Raw genomic sequence first — 18,259 nt, forward strand, 5'->3', positions numbered from 1 at the left:
GCTTCTTTGGATTACCATTTAAATAATTGAGATGCAGACCTGGACATTTTTCACATTATAATTTTTCCTCTCAAATGCAAAAGACTTTTTTAAGCTTCATGATGAACATAATAAAACTTTTTAAAAAGTAGCATTATTCAAGTCTCTGAGTGTTATTTGTGAAATGTTCTGAATGGCTCATGTGTGTTCTCTGCTGCCACTTGCCTGAGATGAATGAGAGCAGAGGGCAACCTGAGCTCACAGATTCGTTGCTATTATTCAACTGCAGACAGCCTCCCAGAAGGCCAGATTAGCAGAGCACAACCTGTCAGGTTCTGCTTTGAAGGCTGAATCTTCACAGTGAAAAGAGGCAAACATCAGAGGAAAAACCCAAGACTGGTTTACCTGAAATTGCAGAATCCAGAAGAGCACCATTACTTCACGCTGAGAGCCCAGCTTCTCTCCACCTGTGCGGTTTCCTCTTTCTTCTAATAACAAAACACTCACATTTGACAGAATTTTTATAAAGATACTTCAGTTTTCACAATTTTCCTCCCAAAATATTTTTGTCTAACTCAGTGACTCTCTCTTATCTTTCTTGGAAAGATAATATTTATGATTCTATTTTTGAATATCTTCTAAAACACGTATATTGCCCTAAACTCAAAAGGAACCGTCTCATCATGCCTCAGGTGGCTCTGCTGTCTTTCTTGTGATGTTGTTCCCATGAGAAAAGCCACTTGGAGGAGGACTTGGAGAAGGGTTGCTCAACATCTTATTTTTTTTCATTTTTAAATCTCAGTCCTACTAATCATGGATGAATGGGTTTTGTTTCTTTTAAGATGTATGTTTTATGTGTTCTAAAACATAAAATTTGTTTAACCATCCACGTTGCAGCATAATAGATCTGATCGCTCTGAGAGTCTTCAAAATTATTGAGCAGACAAAGCATTTATAATCATTACAAATTATGGCACAAATCACAATAATGGCAGCAGAAGTAATCAGATCAGCAAAGTTTCAATTTGGCTATTTCACTACTAATTATTCAAATATATTTGGGTTTCTTTGGACATTTTTATTCCATATAAAACTTCAAAACGGAAAAAAAATCAAAACAATGTAACATGAAACATTCAAACCAAGTTCAACACATCATTGTTCAGGATGTATAGAGGAGCAGTTAAACAGAGAAAGTGCACCTGGCAAAGTGACATTTTCCACGCCTTGGCTCTGCTACTGGCTATGTGACTCTGGACAAGTTACCTAACCACTCTGTGCCTCAGAATAATCTTCCCTCTTGTCTCCCATGGGTTGCAAGGGGCTAATGAACTGAATCTGGTCTGGGCCACCTCTTATCTCTCCTGTGGAGGTGTGTGGCTAGTGCCGCTTTGCAGAATCTGTGGGCGCCTGACACCAATATAGCTTATATGTGGGGCCTCAGACATATAAAATTAGATAATTTATCTTGAATATAATTACCTTGCATTCTTTTGCACTGCATATACGCTACTGTCCCACTTACTATGTTTTCTAACTATTTTAATTTGAAAAGTTTCAAATCTTCAGAAAAACTGTAAAAATCATAAAAGAACACTGATATGCTGCTTCCACTAATTGTTAACATTTGCTATATATATATATATAGCACATGTTATATATATATATAGGCTGAGTCATTTGAGAGTAAGCTGCAGATACCATGACTCCAAATATTTTAGCATATTTTCCAAGAGAAGGATATTCTCCTAATAAGCACAATACAATGATCACATTTGGTGAATTTGGTATGAATACAATACAGCTTTTCCAATCATGTTCTTTTTTTTTTTTTTTTTTTTTTTTTTCTGAGACAGTGTTTTGCTCTTGTTGCCCAGGCTGGAGTGCAATAGCCCGATCTTGGCTCACTGCAAACTTCGCCTCCCAGGTTCAAGCAGTTCTCCTTCCTCAGCCTCCCAAATAGCTGGGATTACAAGCATTCACCACCACGCCCAGCCAATTTTGTTTTAGTAGAGTTGGGGTTTCATCATGTTGTTCAGGTCCATCTTGAAATTTGGGCCTCGGGTGATCCACCTACCTCAGCCTCCCACAGTGCTGGATTACAGGTGTGAGCCCTAATACCCAGCCCCAACCATGTTCTTTATAGCAATGTTTTCTCTGATTCAGCATCAAATCTAGGATCTTGCATTACATTGAGTTGTGTTATGGCACTTATGTTAACCTTGCTTTGGTATTTTAGTCTCCCAGGATTAGGCTAGATTATAAGCTCGTGATGACACATGTGGCATTAATTAATTAACTAACCTCCATACTCTTGGTGTAGGCGCAGTTCTTGGCACATTAAAGGGTCTTGGTAACCATTGGATGTAAGACTGATTGGAGGTTATAGGTCAGTTTTCCCCATTCTTTTTTTTCTCTTTTTTTTTATACTTTAAGTTCTAGGGTACATGTGCATAACGTGCAGGTTTGTTACATATGTATACTTGTGCCGTGTTGGTGTGCTGCACCCATCAACTTGTCAGCACCCATCAATTCGTCATTTATATCAGGTATAACTCCCAATGCAATCCCTCCCCCCTCCCCCCTCCCCATGATAGGCCCCGGTGTGTGATGTTCCCCTTCCCGAGTCCAAGTGATCTCATTGTTCAGTTCCCACCTATGAGTGAGAACATGCGGTGTTTGGTTTTCTGTTCTTGTGATAGTTTGCTAAGAATGATGGTTTCCAGCTGCAACCATGTCCCTACAAAGGATGCAAACTCATCCTTTTTTATGGCTGCATAGTATTCCATGGTGTATATGTGCCACATTTTCTTAATCCAGTCTGTCACAGATGGACATTTGGGTTGATTCCAAGTCTTTGCTATTGTGAATAGTGCCGCAATAAACATACGTGTGCATGTGTCTTTATAGCAGCATGATTTATAATCCTTTGGGTATATACCCAGTAGTGGGATGGCTGGGTCATATGGTACATCTAGTTCTAGATCCTTGAGGAATCGCCATACTGTTTTCCATAATGGTTGAACTAGTTTACAATCCCACCAACAGTGTAAAAGTGTTCCTATTTCTCCACATCCTCTCCAGCACCTGTTGTTTCCTGACTTTTGAATGATTGCCATTCTAACTGGTGTGAGATGGTATCTCATTGTGGTTTTGATTTGCATTTCTCTGACGGCGAGTGATGATGAGCATTTTTTCATGTGTCTGTTGGCTGTATGAATGTCTTCTTTTGAGAAATGTCTGTTCATATCCTTTGCCCACTTTTTGATGGGGTTGTTTGTTTTTTTCTTGTAAATTTGTTTGAGTTCTTTGTAGGTTCTGGATATCAGCCCTTTGTCAGATGAGTAGATTGCAAAAATTTTCTCCCATTCTGTAGGTTGCCTGTTCACTCTGATGGTAGTTTATTTTGAGTTTTCCCCATTCTTAAGTACCAACTGTGAAATTCAACATAGTGGTATTTCATATTCTTAATAGATAGAAGACACTGAGAAGCTTTTTTGTTTTGTCCAAATCCTTCCTTCTTAGATGACATCCCAGAGAGTAACTTGCCAATATCATGAAGCCAGGGAACACCAGAGCAGGAGCAGAACCCAGCACCCAATGCCCGGTGCATCATACCCTTCCACACACTGCATCAGCTTTCCCAGCCCCCTCAGAATCCACAATACACGGGTAAAGAGTAGTTTCCTCCCTTAGCATCTACTAATTTGGGCAACTTCACTAAAGAAAAGAATAAGCTTAATTTAAAATCTTGCAAGGTCCTTCTCTGGTCTGAGCTATTCACACTTAGAAAAACAACCATGGCACTGAAACAGCCTTTCGTAATTGAGATAGACGGGGATCGGCAATCAAAGAGCATCAAACAACAAGGTATTTTCCCTCATCACATGGCACATTGTGCAGTGTTTAACTGGAGTGCTGGAATATGAATATCACAATCAATTTAACAATTAGCATTTTCCAAGACAATAGACACATTATTAGTTGGAACAGTAGCACACACTTTAAACAGAGACCCATTGAACCACTACTTAATGGCTGCTTTAGTCCTCTTCATGTAGGCTTAATGAATGAGGATGGACATTAGGGGAAATTTATTTGGAAATTCATTTAAAAACATATTTTATCCAAGCAATATAATTTTCCATGTGTCTTCCAAAACTACCCATAAAGAAAATAATGTGGATTTTAAAGATTAAGTTCCTTGGTGATATTCTCTGGCACACATATAAATTCCTCAGCATTAGTATAACAATAGTGTATCAATCAATACATGTGATCATTTCACCAACTTAAAAATAGTTTACATCCTTAAGAAGAACTCAATTCATATTATAATTCATAACTTTACCCTAGTAAAATTATCCATCCTATAAAAAGATTGTCAAACTGCAATTTTCTCTGTGACAGGAGAGGAAGAGTGGGGTTACTCTGGGAATGAAAAATCAAACAGATAAAGTCCATTTTGTTTCTAGAGTCATCAGGCAGATATAGCCTCTAGAGGACTGCCCACTCTACTAAAACATTTTCTTCCCTTGATAAAATGTATAGCTATCAGCGGGAAAAAAAAGAACGTGTGATGTAGTCTATAAAATAATTAGATAAGGGGAAGGAATGTGTTGGGGGTGTGTGGACCAAGAGGTTAAACAAAGTGGTGATGAGAACGACAGGCGTAGCTACCAAACTGTTGCAGCCACTGTTGTTGAAGCATTTGTTGTTGTTATCTATGTGCCTTTCTCCTTTTATTAGAATGGTGGCAATTTGAGGGTAGAAAATAGAGGGGTTTTTGTTTGTTGTTTGTTTTTACCTGTACTCCCCAGGGTTTCACCAAGTGCCTTGAATGTGGAAATGCTCAAGGAACATTTGCTAGATAAAGGTAGGAAGGAAATGAGGGAGGAAGAGAAAAAGGGTGCATGGTAGGAAAGGAGGAAGGAGGGAGGGAAAGAGGGAAGGAGAAAGAGAGAGAAAAGGAAGTGACCAAAGAAGGAAGAAAGAAAGGGAGGACCATCGGAAACAAAAAAGGAGGAAGGAGGGAGGGAAAAGAGGAAAGAGAAAGAAAGAGAGAAAAAAGGGATGGAAGGAAAGCCCAAGAAGGAGAAGGAGAAGGGAGGGAGGGAGAGAAATATAAAGAGGAAAAGGGAGAATGGTAGGAAAGGATGAAGGAGGCAGGGAAAGAAGGAAGGAGAAAGAAAGAGAAAAAAGAAAAGGAGAAAGGGAGGGAGAGAAGAAGGGAAGAAGGGAGAGACGGAGGGAGAGAGAAAGAAAAAGGGAAGAAGAAAGGAAGGGAGGTAGGGAGGGAGGGAGGAAAGAAGGAAGGAAAAAGGGAGGAAGGAAAAGAGGGAGGAAGGGAGAGAAAAGGAGGATGGTAGGAAAGGAGAAAGAAGGGAGGGAAAGAGGGAAGGAGAAAGGAAGGAGAAAGAAAGAGAGAAAAGAAGGATGGAAAGAAAAGAGGAAGAAGAAGACAGGGAGGGAAAGGGAAAGGAAAGAAGAAAAGGAGGAAGGGAAGATGGTAGGAAAAGAGAAAGGAAGAGAAAAAGGAAGGAGAGAAGAAAGGGGGTGAGGGAGGAAAGGAGTGGACTGATGAACCAAGGACTCTTCCGATGGAATCCAACCCTTTGGTCTCCTCCCACTGTATGGCTTCCCCCAGATTCTTTGGTTGGAGTATTTTTGTTTCCTGTACCTTCTTATCCTCTGCCTGGCACCACAAGGAATCTCAGTTCTCATAAAATGCAACCACAAGATTTCATCTTCCAGAAAACCTTTTTACTACTTATCCTATTCTTGTCCAGTGTTCGGATTGATATCTGAAAAGCAATGGTATTGGATCTACAGAGGGATTTCAGGAAATTTAGTCCAAATCTCTCATTAAAAGATGAAGAAATGGAGATATAAAGAGATGGCGTGATTTGTCCTCCTTCAAACAACCAGTTCACAGCAGAGCCAGCTCTAGAACACAGATTTTTTGGATTCCTGATGTTTTTCTTTCCTCTCTTGAAATGGTTTCAAACTTTCACTACCGGTTTTGCTGTTCCATTGCATCATTACCCACAAGTACTTTAGAATGCATCTCCTAGAAGAAAAAGTTTTTTCCTCCAAAGCCCCAGTACAATAATCAAACTAGAGAACTTAGTATTAATGTATTACTACCCTCTGATTCACTTACACCACTCACCTTTCACCAACGGGTCAAGAATATGCATATCAGCAAAGCAGGCAATCCAGGACTCTAGTAGGTAACTGTCTCTTTAATCTTCCATCTCCAGCAATGCCTGCCTGGCATTGTTGGTTTCCTTGGCTTTCATGACATCGACACTTTGGAGAATTACAGGCCAGTTACTTTAAAGAATGTCCTTCATTCTGGCTTGTCTGATGTTTCCTCATGATTGCATTCAGGTTATGCATTTGGGACAGAAATATTACAAATATGATGCTGTGTTTTCATGGTACCCAAACAGTTGTTATATAATTTTGATTTGTCCCATTTGGTAATTTTCACCTTGATCACTTGATTAAGTTAATGTCTGTCAGTTTTCTTAGATGCAAAGTTACTTTTTATTCCTTTGTGGAGATATTTTCCGACAGTATCCCATTCCTCATCAAGCTTCCTACCCCTAGTTTTAGCATTCATTGATGTTTCTTGCCGGAATTATTATTGTGATGGCTGACAAATGACTTTCTTCTTCCTTATATATTAATCAGCGAGTCTTCTACAGTAAGGTAAAGGTTTCTTCTCATTTGTTTTGATGTTAAAATTGTCCAAAATTTGGCTACCTAGTTTCTACATCTTTTCGAAATATCCTCATCATTCTTTGAGTACTTCCTTATTTTTAGCACAATGAGATGCTTTGTGTTTCTTCTGTAAGGCCCCTGATCCATCCCTAGAATGACCATTTCTCCTAGGGGTCTTGGTTCTTAGACTGGTGCCTGGATTTTGGATACCAATATGTGGATGCTAAATGGACTAGGTGTGAGTGCCCGTGTCACCGCTCTCAGACCCTCTCATTGGACTGAGCTGGTGAATCTCTGCATGTAAATGCACGCACACACTCCACATATATATGTATCCACACATGCATCTTCAGCAACAGTTATTTCCATAGGCATCTATCTGTAGTTCTATACTGAAAACCATGAGTTTAAACCAATACCTGCAATTCCCATCTAACACCGCAGGGCTCACTCCAGTTTTCTCCCTTTTCCTATTTCCAACAGTGAGAAACCCGGCTCTCTTTGTCTTCACTGCCCCAGTGTGTAATGCATCCTCACCCCCAGACTTCACTGGGATGCTCTCTTCACCCTTTCTGGCCTCTCCACTGTGCTCCCAGCATGGGTGCCTCAGTCCCATTGCTTGCACTCCAATGTCCATGCAAGGCTGCCATGCAATCATCTTTGTTCCACCCAAGATGCCCTCCTCACCCCGATTCTCAGGTTCATACCCCATGGAGGGTCACTCCAGCAGCACCCTCACTCGACAACCTTGTCCTCTCTCTTAGGTTTCAGTACCCCTTTCCACGCCGGGTCACAGTCATCCCTCCCCAACCTACGGATTCCCCCTCCCCCAGTCAGCCTTCCACGTTCATTACTGTACCCCCAAGTCCCTGCCTCCTGCAAGGAGGGTCCTTCACCTGCTCTGACTCAACACCCATCCATGAAACATCTATAAGCATCCCGCCGGCCTCCCTCTGTGCAGAAACCCTGCCTGCCTCCAGGGCTTCAACAGCCTCACAGCCTGCACAGAGGCCATCTGGATCTGTTCAGGCAGCTGCACCGGCACTGTGCCACTGGTCCCCCCTCACAGATGCCTGGCTCAGCCCACCTACTGGCTTTCAGTGGCTTTCAGGTTGAGGACAGAGGGGGGGAGAGAGTCTGAACTTAAGAAAGACTTCGTGTTCTACCTAGTTAGTGTCTGTATCTTTAAGTGGCATTATCAATATGTCTCTTAAAAATCTAAGACAGACAAATAGTTTATCTATTTACAGGATCATATATATTCCTGTAAAAACAAACCACAGGACAAACAGTGCATCTTCTGGGCTACTCAACAACTGCTCGTTGGCTGATGTGGTACTTTCACTGAAATTGAACTTCACATAGTATTTAGTGAGGGGCATAAACTGTACTGTGATTTATAATTAATGTATTAGATCCATATAAACAACTGAATGAATAAATTCTATCCAGGTATATTTTGGCAATTGTTCACATTTTTTATATTCTAGCAATGAGTGCCAAAAAATTCTTTTCTCTTAGTAGATCTTTATAATAAAAAATCTATAGTAAGTAACGCCTTATTTTGAACTCAATCATTTCAACAGGCAAGGTGACAGAATTGTGGCTGAAATCTATACCATCAAATTGACAATAAAATGTCTATTTTCTGACTAATTTGATTTGAAACAGCCATAGCCTTCTGTCATAACACTGGCCCCAAAGTGAATGTCTCCTTACATCTCATCATTTGCAAAACTGAAGGAAAATCTATTCCTACAATAAACCCATCCTGAAGAAATAAAAATTTAAAATAGTCAATGCCAAATGCTAGAATCCTAAGTCAATATAAGCTACTGTTTTTATTTAATTCAGAATTCGTGTCTTCTGAAAACTTTGGTTTTTGTTTTAATAGCAAATTTTATTATGTTTCTATTGGTTTATGAATTTCTAAATATTATAACAGTCTCATAAACAATGCACTGTATATACACACAGAAAATGACAAAGACAGACTACCTGTTTTAACATTCAGACTTTGAGGCAAATGGAAATTTTACAAACCAGGAAATGAGAGAAGGCTGGGAACTTGTGGAAGTAAAATAGACACTTTCCATCTAACTACACTCAGAAGCTAAAATTAGTTCTATGCTAACTTAGACCACGGAACTGAGCACTGGAAAGGATTTATGCAATAATTTAAAGATGTGATTTGTACTGCATTGAATTTAATGAGACACCATTTCTCTCCTACAGCAGACACTTGAATATCCTCTGCCTCACTGTCTTAAATGAACACTGCCTTCATTGTACGGGTCAGGATAGAGAAAGTACAAATATCTCAGAACCTTTCTACTCTGTCAATTTTCCATATGTTTGAAATTTTGAGAGGCTGAAACTCGGCTGGTAAAGTCTTGCTGTGCTGAGGAAAGCACTGAAGTTGGATTCAGTTCCTTTCACTGTGAATGCTCAGAAAGCCCTTCCTTCTACGAACAGGACTGTTGCAACAATGCCCCGTGATTTTCATGGCGTTTATCACACATAATCCCCCCCAAGCAATTTGGCGATCCTGCAGCAGCTCCAAGTTTGTGCGCCATCTGCAACCATCCTCTTCTTTAAAACAGGACTCTGTCTCTTCCTGGCCTTAGTCGATGATTCTCTAATATCCAGTAGCCTATAACTATGCACACTGTGATTCTAATCAGATTAGCATGCTTTAATCACTATCTTTATTTCTGTGGCTTATTTTACACTAATTAAAGCCAGTAAAGTTTCCACTGCTAATTTAATTAACGGAGCAACTCATCCTTGTCAGGCAGCAGCTTTCTTGCCTCATCCACAAATTGAAACAGAACCTGAAGTCCGCAGGTGCCTCGCTTAAAACACCATATTCCTGAAGGCAGCGGCTACGCCTGTCTCTGACCAAAAAGACCACCACATTTCTCAGAAGCTCCTTCATATGATGGCAGCTGCAAAGGCCAGGTGCAGTGGCTCACGCCTGTATCTCAACACTTTGGAAGGCTGATGTGGGAGGATCACCAGATCCCAGGATTTCAAGATTATCCTGGGGCAATATAGAGAGACCCAGCCGCCACCAAAAAGAAAAAAAAAAAAATTAGCTAGGTGCAGTGGCACACACCTACAGTCCTAGTTATTTGGAAGCCTGAGGTCAGAGGGTCGCTTGAGCTCAGGAGGTCAAAGCTGCAGTGAGCTATGATAATACCACTGCACTCCAGCCTGGGAAACGGAGGGAGACCTTGTGCCCTGCCCCAAAAAAGATGAGAAATCACTTGGCGGGTATAATGTCTACTATTCAGGTGATGGTGACATTAAAAGCCAAGACTTTACCACTGTGTAATATATACATGGAACAAAACTGCAGTTGTACACCTTAAATTTATATAAGAGGAAGGAAGGAAGGAAGGAAGGAAGGAAGGAAGGAAGGAAGGAAGGAAGGAAGGAAGGAAGGAAGGAAGGAAGGAAGGAAGGAAGGAGAAAGAAAGAGAGAGAGAGAGAGAAGAAAGAAAGAAAGAAAGAAAGAAAGAAAGAAAGAAAGAAAGAAAGAAAGAAAGAAAGAAAGAAAGAAAGAAAGAAAGAAAGAAAGAAAGAAAGAAAAAGAAAGAAAGAAAGAAAGAAAGAAAGAAACAAACTAGTCTCTGGCTTGGTGCCTGAAGTAATTTGGACATGCAATAACTTAAATTCTTCTGGTCCAATTCCTTATTCATGATCCCAACATAATGCAGCAAAATAATCATCTCAACTAACACACTTGTCAGATCAAAGAAAAAAACAAGAAGCCTATTGTACTCTCTGCATGGAATTGAATTAATTGCTTAGTTTAGCTAAAAAGTCTGTCAGTTTTCATATAAATCCAGCTCTTATCTATATATTCTGAAATAAACATGTCAGATTAACCCCAATTTACAAATGAATTTTAATTGTAAAACTAATTTTCGAATTTATATGTAAATGGTGGTTGGTGTTCCTGGCTGGCCCAAAGAGTCTTTTTAACCCCTAAGTTCTGGGCTAAGGAACTATGACTGCTCACCAAAGCGCTGCCCTCCAGACCAGGTCAACTGTACTTACAGGGCAGTGCCCAGACAGCTCTGCTTCCTTCCTCTCTTCTACGCCCACACCCACTCATCTGCTTAAACAGTCCAGGTATTCTCATTACAGCAGCGGCAGCACATCACACAATGACGTGAGACAAAGCTCACAACAAACTGCAAATAGACATTTTATTGTCAATTTGATGGTACAGATTTCAGCCACAATCCTGTCACCTTGCCTATTGAAATGATTTAGTTCAAAATAAAGCATCCCTTCTATAGATTTTTTATTAAAAGGATCTACTAAGAGAAAGGAGTATTTTTGGCACTCATTGCTAGAATATAAGAAAGTATGAACCGTTGCCAATTGTTCATTGTGTGTGACCCACATCACATGGTGAAAAGGCAAGAATGAAGTAAGTATGAAGATTGTGAATTTGGAAATAAAGCTTTATCTCTCATTAAAAACCTAGCACCTGCTTGTATTTTTTTTTTTTTTTCAGGAAAAAACTAGTTTGTGTGGTTCAGCTATTTACAGATGAGCAGCGCTTCTTAATGCCAGGGATGCCCTGCTGCCTAGACATAGTCATGGGGAGGACACCGCCCCTTCCATGTAGCTCTAAGGTACAGCAGCCATATTGAGCCTCCATGAACTCCTAAAATCCCTAAAATCATCTCATTCTAAAGGTGAATCATGTTAGTTAGGAAGGGATGGAGATGGGGGTCCCAGATGGGTTTTATTAAGGATATATTTTTGGGTCTTCTGGTTTCCTCAAAGTTTTGTGATCCTCAGGAAAATGGTAAGAAACCATTTTATCTTCCCATGTCCTTGATGACTAGGGCTAGCCATCAGCAGAGACGCAGGGATCTATGTCTGAGCAATCTGCACCTAACTAAGTACCAACCACCAAAACTCAGTACCACTTTGAAGTAGTGGGTTTGTTAAACTTTGGTTTAAGCTTTGGCTTGGCTCATGCCCAGAAACCTGGTTCTCTCAAAGCAGCTCCTGCAAGCTGCCAAAAGCAGTGGTAGATGGATCCCAGCAACGCCTTCAGTGAGTTCATATGTCCCTGTATTTGCCTTTGGAAGGCCCTCCCAAGTTGACCCTGGTCTTGGCCTCATCACTAGCTTTCACCAATAGGCCCTTAGCAGAAGAGACAGAAAGACTGGGAAAGTCTTCCCTTTTGCTGTTCTTGGCACCCCGCTGTCGTGGAAACAAGCTCAGGCTCGTCTGACGGTAATGTGAAACACATGGCCCAGCGACCCCAGGGCCCAGCTGACATCCGGTCAACCCCAGGAGCAGGGCTGCCAGGGTGGCTGGGCGCTGACCTCAGCCACGTGACTGAGGCGGAGGGAAGAATTGCTTGGCTAAGCACATCCCACATTGCTGACCCAGGGAGTTGGGATCTAAGTCAATGGTTGTTCTTTTAAACCACTAGTTTTGAGGCGGTTTATTACATAGCAACAGCTAACTCATACAGGGTGCAATAAAAAGACCCAAACGTTTTTGCAGATGATCCCCTTTCTCATCTTTTTTTTTTTTTCAGGAGTGGAAATTAAACCATTGCTTATAGTGAGAGGAGTAGTACTAATACAATGATTTGGCTTCACTCACAAAAGAACAACAAACTAGGAGAACTTCCACCTCTCAGTCTCAAAACTTGATATAAAGCTACAGTAATCAAGGCAAAATGACTGGCATAAAGACAGACACATAGATCAGTACAGCTAAATAGAAAGTCCAGAATCAAACTCTTATAGTTATGTTCAATTGATTTTTGACACGGAGACAAAATAATTCTGTGGCGAAATGATAATTTTTTTAACAAATAGTTCTAGAACCATTGGATATTCATATGCAAAAATAGAAATAATCTTACATCTTTATCTTATATCATCTCACACTAGAAATCAATTCAAAATGGATCCTTGACCTAAATATGAGAGAGCTAAAACTATAAAATTCTTGTGGTAAGATGAGAGAAAATATCCGTGACATTGGGTCAGGTGAAGATTTCTTAGATGTGACCCTAAAATCATGATCTATAAAGGAAAACCTGATAAATTGGGCGTCATGAAAATTTTAAAACTTTTACTTTTCAAGAGACATCATTAAAATTAAAAGACAAGCCACAGACTAATGGAAAATACTTTAAAATATGTATCTCATAAAAAATTTGTATCCAGGATATATTAAGAACTTCTACAACTCAATAATGTTTTAAAAAATTAAAAATAGGTGAAGAACCCTGACTTGATCTTTATATGTTATATGGCTTGATCTTTCTATGTTATATTTAGATGTATCAAAATATTATATATATCCCCAAAATATCTACATCTATTATGTATCCATTTTAAAATAAAAAAAGCATAAAAATTAAAATAGGCAATAATTTGAATAGACATTTATCCAAAGATGGCGCCCAAATGCACAATTACCACATGAAAAGATGTTCAATGGCCGGGCGGGTGGAGCACGCCTGTAACCCCAGCACTTAGGGAGGCCGAGGCGGGCATATCACTTGAGGTCAGGAGTTCAAGACCAGAATGACCAAAAAGCCGAAACCCCATCTCTACTAAAAACACAAGAATTAGCCTGGTATGGTGGTACATGCCTGTAGACCCGGTTACTTAGGAGGCTGAGGCAGAGGAAACGCTTGAACCCAGGAAGCAGAGGTTGCAGTGAGCCAAGATCGAGCCACGGCCCTCCAAGTCTGAGTGACAGAGTGAGACTCCATCTCAAAAAAAAAAAAAAAAAAAAAAGTAAGAAAAGATGCTCAACATGAAAAATCATTGTAATTGTAAATCCAAAGCACAATTACATCCACTTCATTCCCTCTAGGATGATATAATAAAAATTCAGACAATAGGTCAGGCGCTGTGGCTTACACCTGTAACCTCAGCACTTTGAGAGCCCGAGGTGGGCAGATCACTTGAGGTCAGGAGTTTGAGACCACTCTGGCCAACATGGTGAAACCCCATCTCTACTAAAAATACAAAAATTAGCCAGGCATGGTAGCGTGCACCTGTAATCCTAGCTACTCAGGAGGCTGAGGCAGGAGAATCGTTTGAACCCAAGAGGCAGAAGTTGCAGTGAGCCGAGACCGAGCCACTGCACTCCAGCCTGGGTGACAGAGTGAAACTGTGTCTCACAAAAAAAAAAAAAAAAAAAAAAAAAAATTCAGACAATAACAAGTGTTGACAAGGATGTGGATAAACTGAAACTCTCATACATTGCTGAAGAGATGTCAAGTGATACAGTTGTTTTGGAAAACAATATCTGTTTCTTAAAAAGAAGTTAAACAGAAACTTAGCATATGACACAGGAATTCCATTCTTGAGTATCTGCCTACCCAAGAGAAATGAGAACCCATGTTTACTCAAAGACCTGTATGTGAATATTCACAAATAGCATATACATAATAGCCAAAAGTAGAAAGGAGCCAAATGTCTATTAACCAGAAAATTATTTTGGGAAAAAAAAAGTATATACTCATATATTGAAACACTACTAGGCAATAAAAAGGCACAAACCACTGACACATGCTTCAACACAGATGAACCTCAAGCCATTATGCTAAGGAAACAACGTATTCACAAAGACCTTCTATTGTATGATTTTATTTTTATGTAAAATGTTTAGAAAAAGTACAGAGCAGAAAGCAGTTAGTGCTTGCCGGGGACTGAGGATAGGAGAGGAAATTGACCGCAAATGGGCCCAGGGAACTTCCTGGAGTGATAGAAACATTCTAAAATTGGATGGTAGTGATGATTACATAATTCTATAAATTAACTAAAAAGCATTGATTTAGACGCTTACAACGAGTGTATTTTCAGGTAAATGAACAATACCAATAAAGCTTAACTGTTAAAAAGAAACTTTGGAGTTTCTCTCAAGAGAAAAAAGAATCGGTGAATACCTGAAAATATTATTTTGAATTAAACTGTACGTGAAATCTAGTTATAAAAACCTCCCATTGTTACGCCTTCTCTCTGTGTGTGCATGGGTGTGTGCGTGCTAGTGATTGGTGTGCTGGAATCATAACCTTATGCTTTTCTTTGGGGCTTCTTAGGAAAGTGAAGACTTTCATAACACATCACTCCAGGCACGGGAACTGGACGGCACGTCTGGGAAGAGGATAGAATGATGCATGCACAATGGGGGCCGGACAGACACCGGGGTAAACACACCTGTGAAACCACTTCTCCACCCCATCCCACCAGCTGTCCCGCACGCAGGCCGGGCTGACACGGGCGTAAGCACACCTGTGAAACCACTTCTCCAACCCATCCCACTGGCTCTCCCGCCAGCGCCCACCGGCACACCTCCGCGTGGTCAGTCTCCTCCCTCTGTCCAGATGCCCAGCCTCAGATGCACAGGCACAACATGAAGGTGGCCCTGACGGAACACATGGTTCTGTTTTGCTGATTTGGGCCGGTTGTCTGTAAAGATATTGTCTTAAATGGCATGCTATTTATCACATTTCACTATCCTTCAGGAGATATCTGAGGAAGGAAAACACATCATACATGTTCCTGATTTAATTTTACTTTCTCCAATTTGAGAAATAAACTGTTGTATTACTTTACAATGAAAAAGAAGATTGCACCCGACTTTTGTTTTACTACATCTATAAAACAAGTTTTGTTGTGATAAATTAAATCTGGCAAGGATTAAGGGAAAATTCATCTAAGTGATCATGCAGCTTAAAGCAGCACCAGCAGGTCAGTTAAACAATCCTTCTGCCAACCACAGCCTGTGCTGAAACCACACCCAGACAAAGGAAAGTTTATTCTATTTTTAAAGATTTCCAGAGAACAGGATCATAGGAATTTTTACCCCTTAAGGCATTTAGTCTGTCTGAGAAATCTATTTTACCTAGAAACATGATAGAAACAAAGAGAACATGATTGTCTTGCCAAACCCAAGATTGTTTTTATTATGATTATCATTCTGAAATACAGAGGACAAAGTGGAAGACAAAACTTATGCAGTGTGTCTGGTGTGTTTCTGATTAATGAAACAGACCCTTATATTTTATTAAGGTTAAGTAAGCAGCCCAGCCAAGAAGCTGAGCTTTTGCATTTTAATTTGGAGAATTTCAATGATAATAAAGTTGCAGAACATAAAGAAATTAAAACCAAGAACTCTTCTCCCTAGAATCCTACTCTTTTCCCCAGCTATTGCACTAAAGGAATTGTAGGTTAGCTAGTGAGAGACACCCTCGTAAATTTAAAGTATTTATATGGCATTCTCAATTATTGTTCTGGGCTATAGAACATCTTCCAGTATAAACAGAAAAGTCAGCTCACAAGTGGTTTAAAATAAAGAAGACTGAATAACCAAAAAGTTATTTAAATATATATAAAATATAAATAAGGTTCTGGGCATATTTTAATTTAAAAGAAATCAATACCTTTCTAAAATAATTTTAATTACTGGAATTGCCCATCATGATTATGACATTATGTCTTTTGTTTTCTTTCTTTTTCTTTTTCTTATCTTATCTTTTTTTTTTTTTTAATGGAGTCTCCCTCTGTCGCCCAGGCTGTAGTGCAGTGGAGCTATCTCGACTCACTGCGACCTCCCCTCCAGGGTTCAAGTGACTCTCCTGCCTCAGCCTCCCGAGTAACTGGGATTACAGGCTCTCACCACCACACCCGGCTAATTTTTGCATTTTTAGTGGAGACGGGGTTTCACCATGCTGGCCAGGATGGTCTCCATCTCCTGACCTCGTGATCCCCCGCCTCGGCCTCCCAAAGTGCTGGGATTCCAGGCGGGAGCCACCGCGCCCGGCCAGGCCTTTCGGTTTCTCATTCAATGTGACCACGTGCTCAAACTCTCCTCCTCCCGGGGGTAATGAGCACACACCGACCTCGTGACAAAAACGAACTCCAACAAATGTTTTCCCCACGTCAGTTTGCGACCAAAAAGAAAGTATATATATTGAGATGGGGACCGACGATGGAGACGAAGCCAGCTTCCTAAATGCCCACTGGCAGCGAGAAAGATGCGGAGTCCATGCACAGCTGAGAGGAAGACCAGAGCACGGCCGGGAGGAGGCCTGAGCTGTGCGTGCGGAGCCCGCCTGCGCCGGGGCCTCTGCGCTGCAGCCGCGGCAGCCTCCCAGGACCTGCTCCTCTGTTCCCGGAGCCGCTACCGCCCGCGCTCCTCTCTCCTCGCCGTTCCCCGCCTCTGCAGGAGCTAATGTATACATTGGATTGGTTTGTGTAAACGAACGAAAGCTGCAGAGTGCTGCCGAAGGTGAATATTGAACCCTTATCGCCCTCCTATTTGCCACTTCACCTGAAAGATACGAGCACACGTATTCCCCCCTTACTGCCTTGTAAGTCATCCATGCGGGGCCTTTAGAAGAGAAAAGGTGCCTGCTGGGGACGGGAGAAAGTTTCCCTCCGATCAATACCCTTGGAGAATTGAAGGAACTGGGGCTGGGTAGACAAAGGAGTTGAATTGTGGTGTAGTTATAGGAAAGGCTTGCTACCCCTTCAGCTGCCAACATTCCAAGAGGTTGGTGGAGTAAGTGCTTCTGTCCTAAAGGAGGTATGGGGCAGCCATCAGAGCTTCCACAACACCTGTGCGTTCTGTGAGTCCGCTTAGACCAGCTTGGTCCACAAAGCACAGGCCGACTCATGCAGTAAGCGGTAGACTCTCTCTGGGTGGCGGCTCACCAGCAGTAGCAAGGAGCACCGCGACTTACTCAGTCACCGTCTCCACAAAGCAATGCCACATTCAGGAAGTGCTGCTTCCTTCAAGATCCAGAGGTGGGAACTGAGAAAGTCATTACCAAGGATTTAACTGGATGGATTAAGGCCTTGCTGGGGGTTCATGGTCTGGGCTCAAACTAGAGATGCTCCCTGGAAGTGGAACACTGTATCCAGCCTGATTTTGACCCTGCGCATATGATACAGGCTCCAAAGATCATCTGAAATAGGTTTCGTAGAAGGAAAATGATTTGATATGAACCCAGACTAAGCCAGGGCACCACATCCTGACATGGACCGCTGGGCCAGCTGATCTATGTCGTAAAGGAAGTTATCTCTGGGCTTAACAAACACCTATATGTCACAATAAAGGAGTAAAATATCCTTTATTAAAGGTAGGGTATTGGCCGGGCGCGGTGGCTCATGCTTGTCATCCCAGCACTTTGGGAGGCCAAGGCTGACGGATCACGAGGTCAGGAGATCGAGACCATCCTGGCTAACACGGTGAAACCCCGTCTCTACTAAAAATACAAAAATTATCTGGGCGTGGTTGCATGCACCTATAGTCCCAGCTACTCGGGAGGCTGAGGCAGGAGAATGGTGTGAACCCGGGAGGCAGAGCTTGCAATGAGCCGAGATTGCGCCACTGCACTCCAGCCTGGGCAACAGAGAGAGACTCTGTCTCAAACAAAATAAAAGAAAACAAATAAAGGTAGGGTATTGCACTCTACTATTGTTGCAATGCTCTCAGCAACTATTTTCCAAAACTCAGATGTTAAATCAGATTACACACTAAG

The sequence above is a fragment of the Rhinopithecus roxellana genome, chromosome 2 (assembly GCF_007565055.1).
Source record: "Rhinopithecus roxellana isolate Shanxi Qingling chromosome 2, ASM756505v1, whole genome shotgun sequence".
NCBI lineage: Eukaryota > Metazoa > Chordata > Mammalia > Primates > Cercopithecidae > Rhinopithecus > Rhinopithecus roxellana.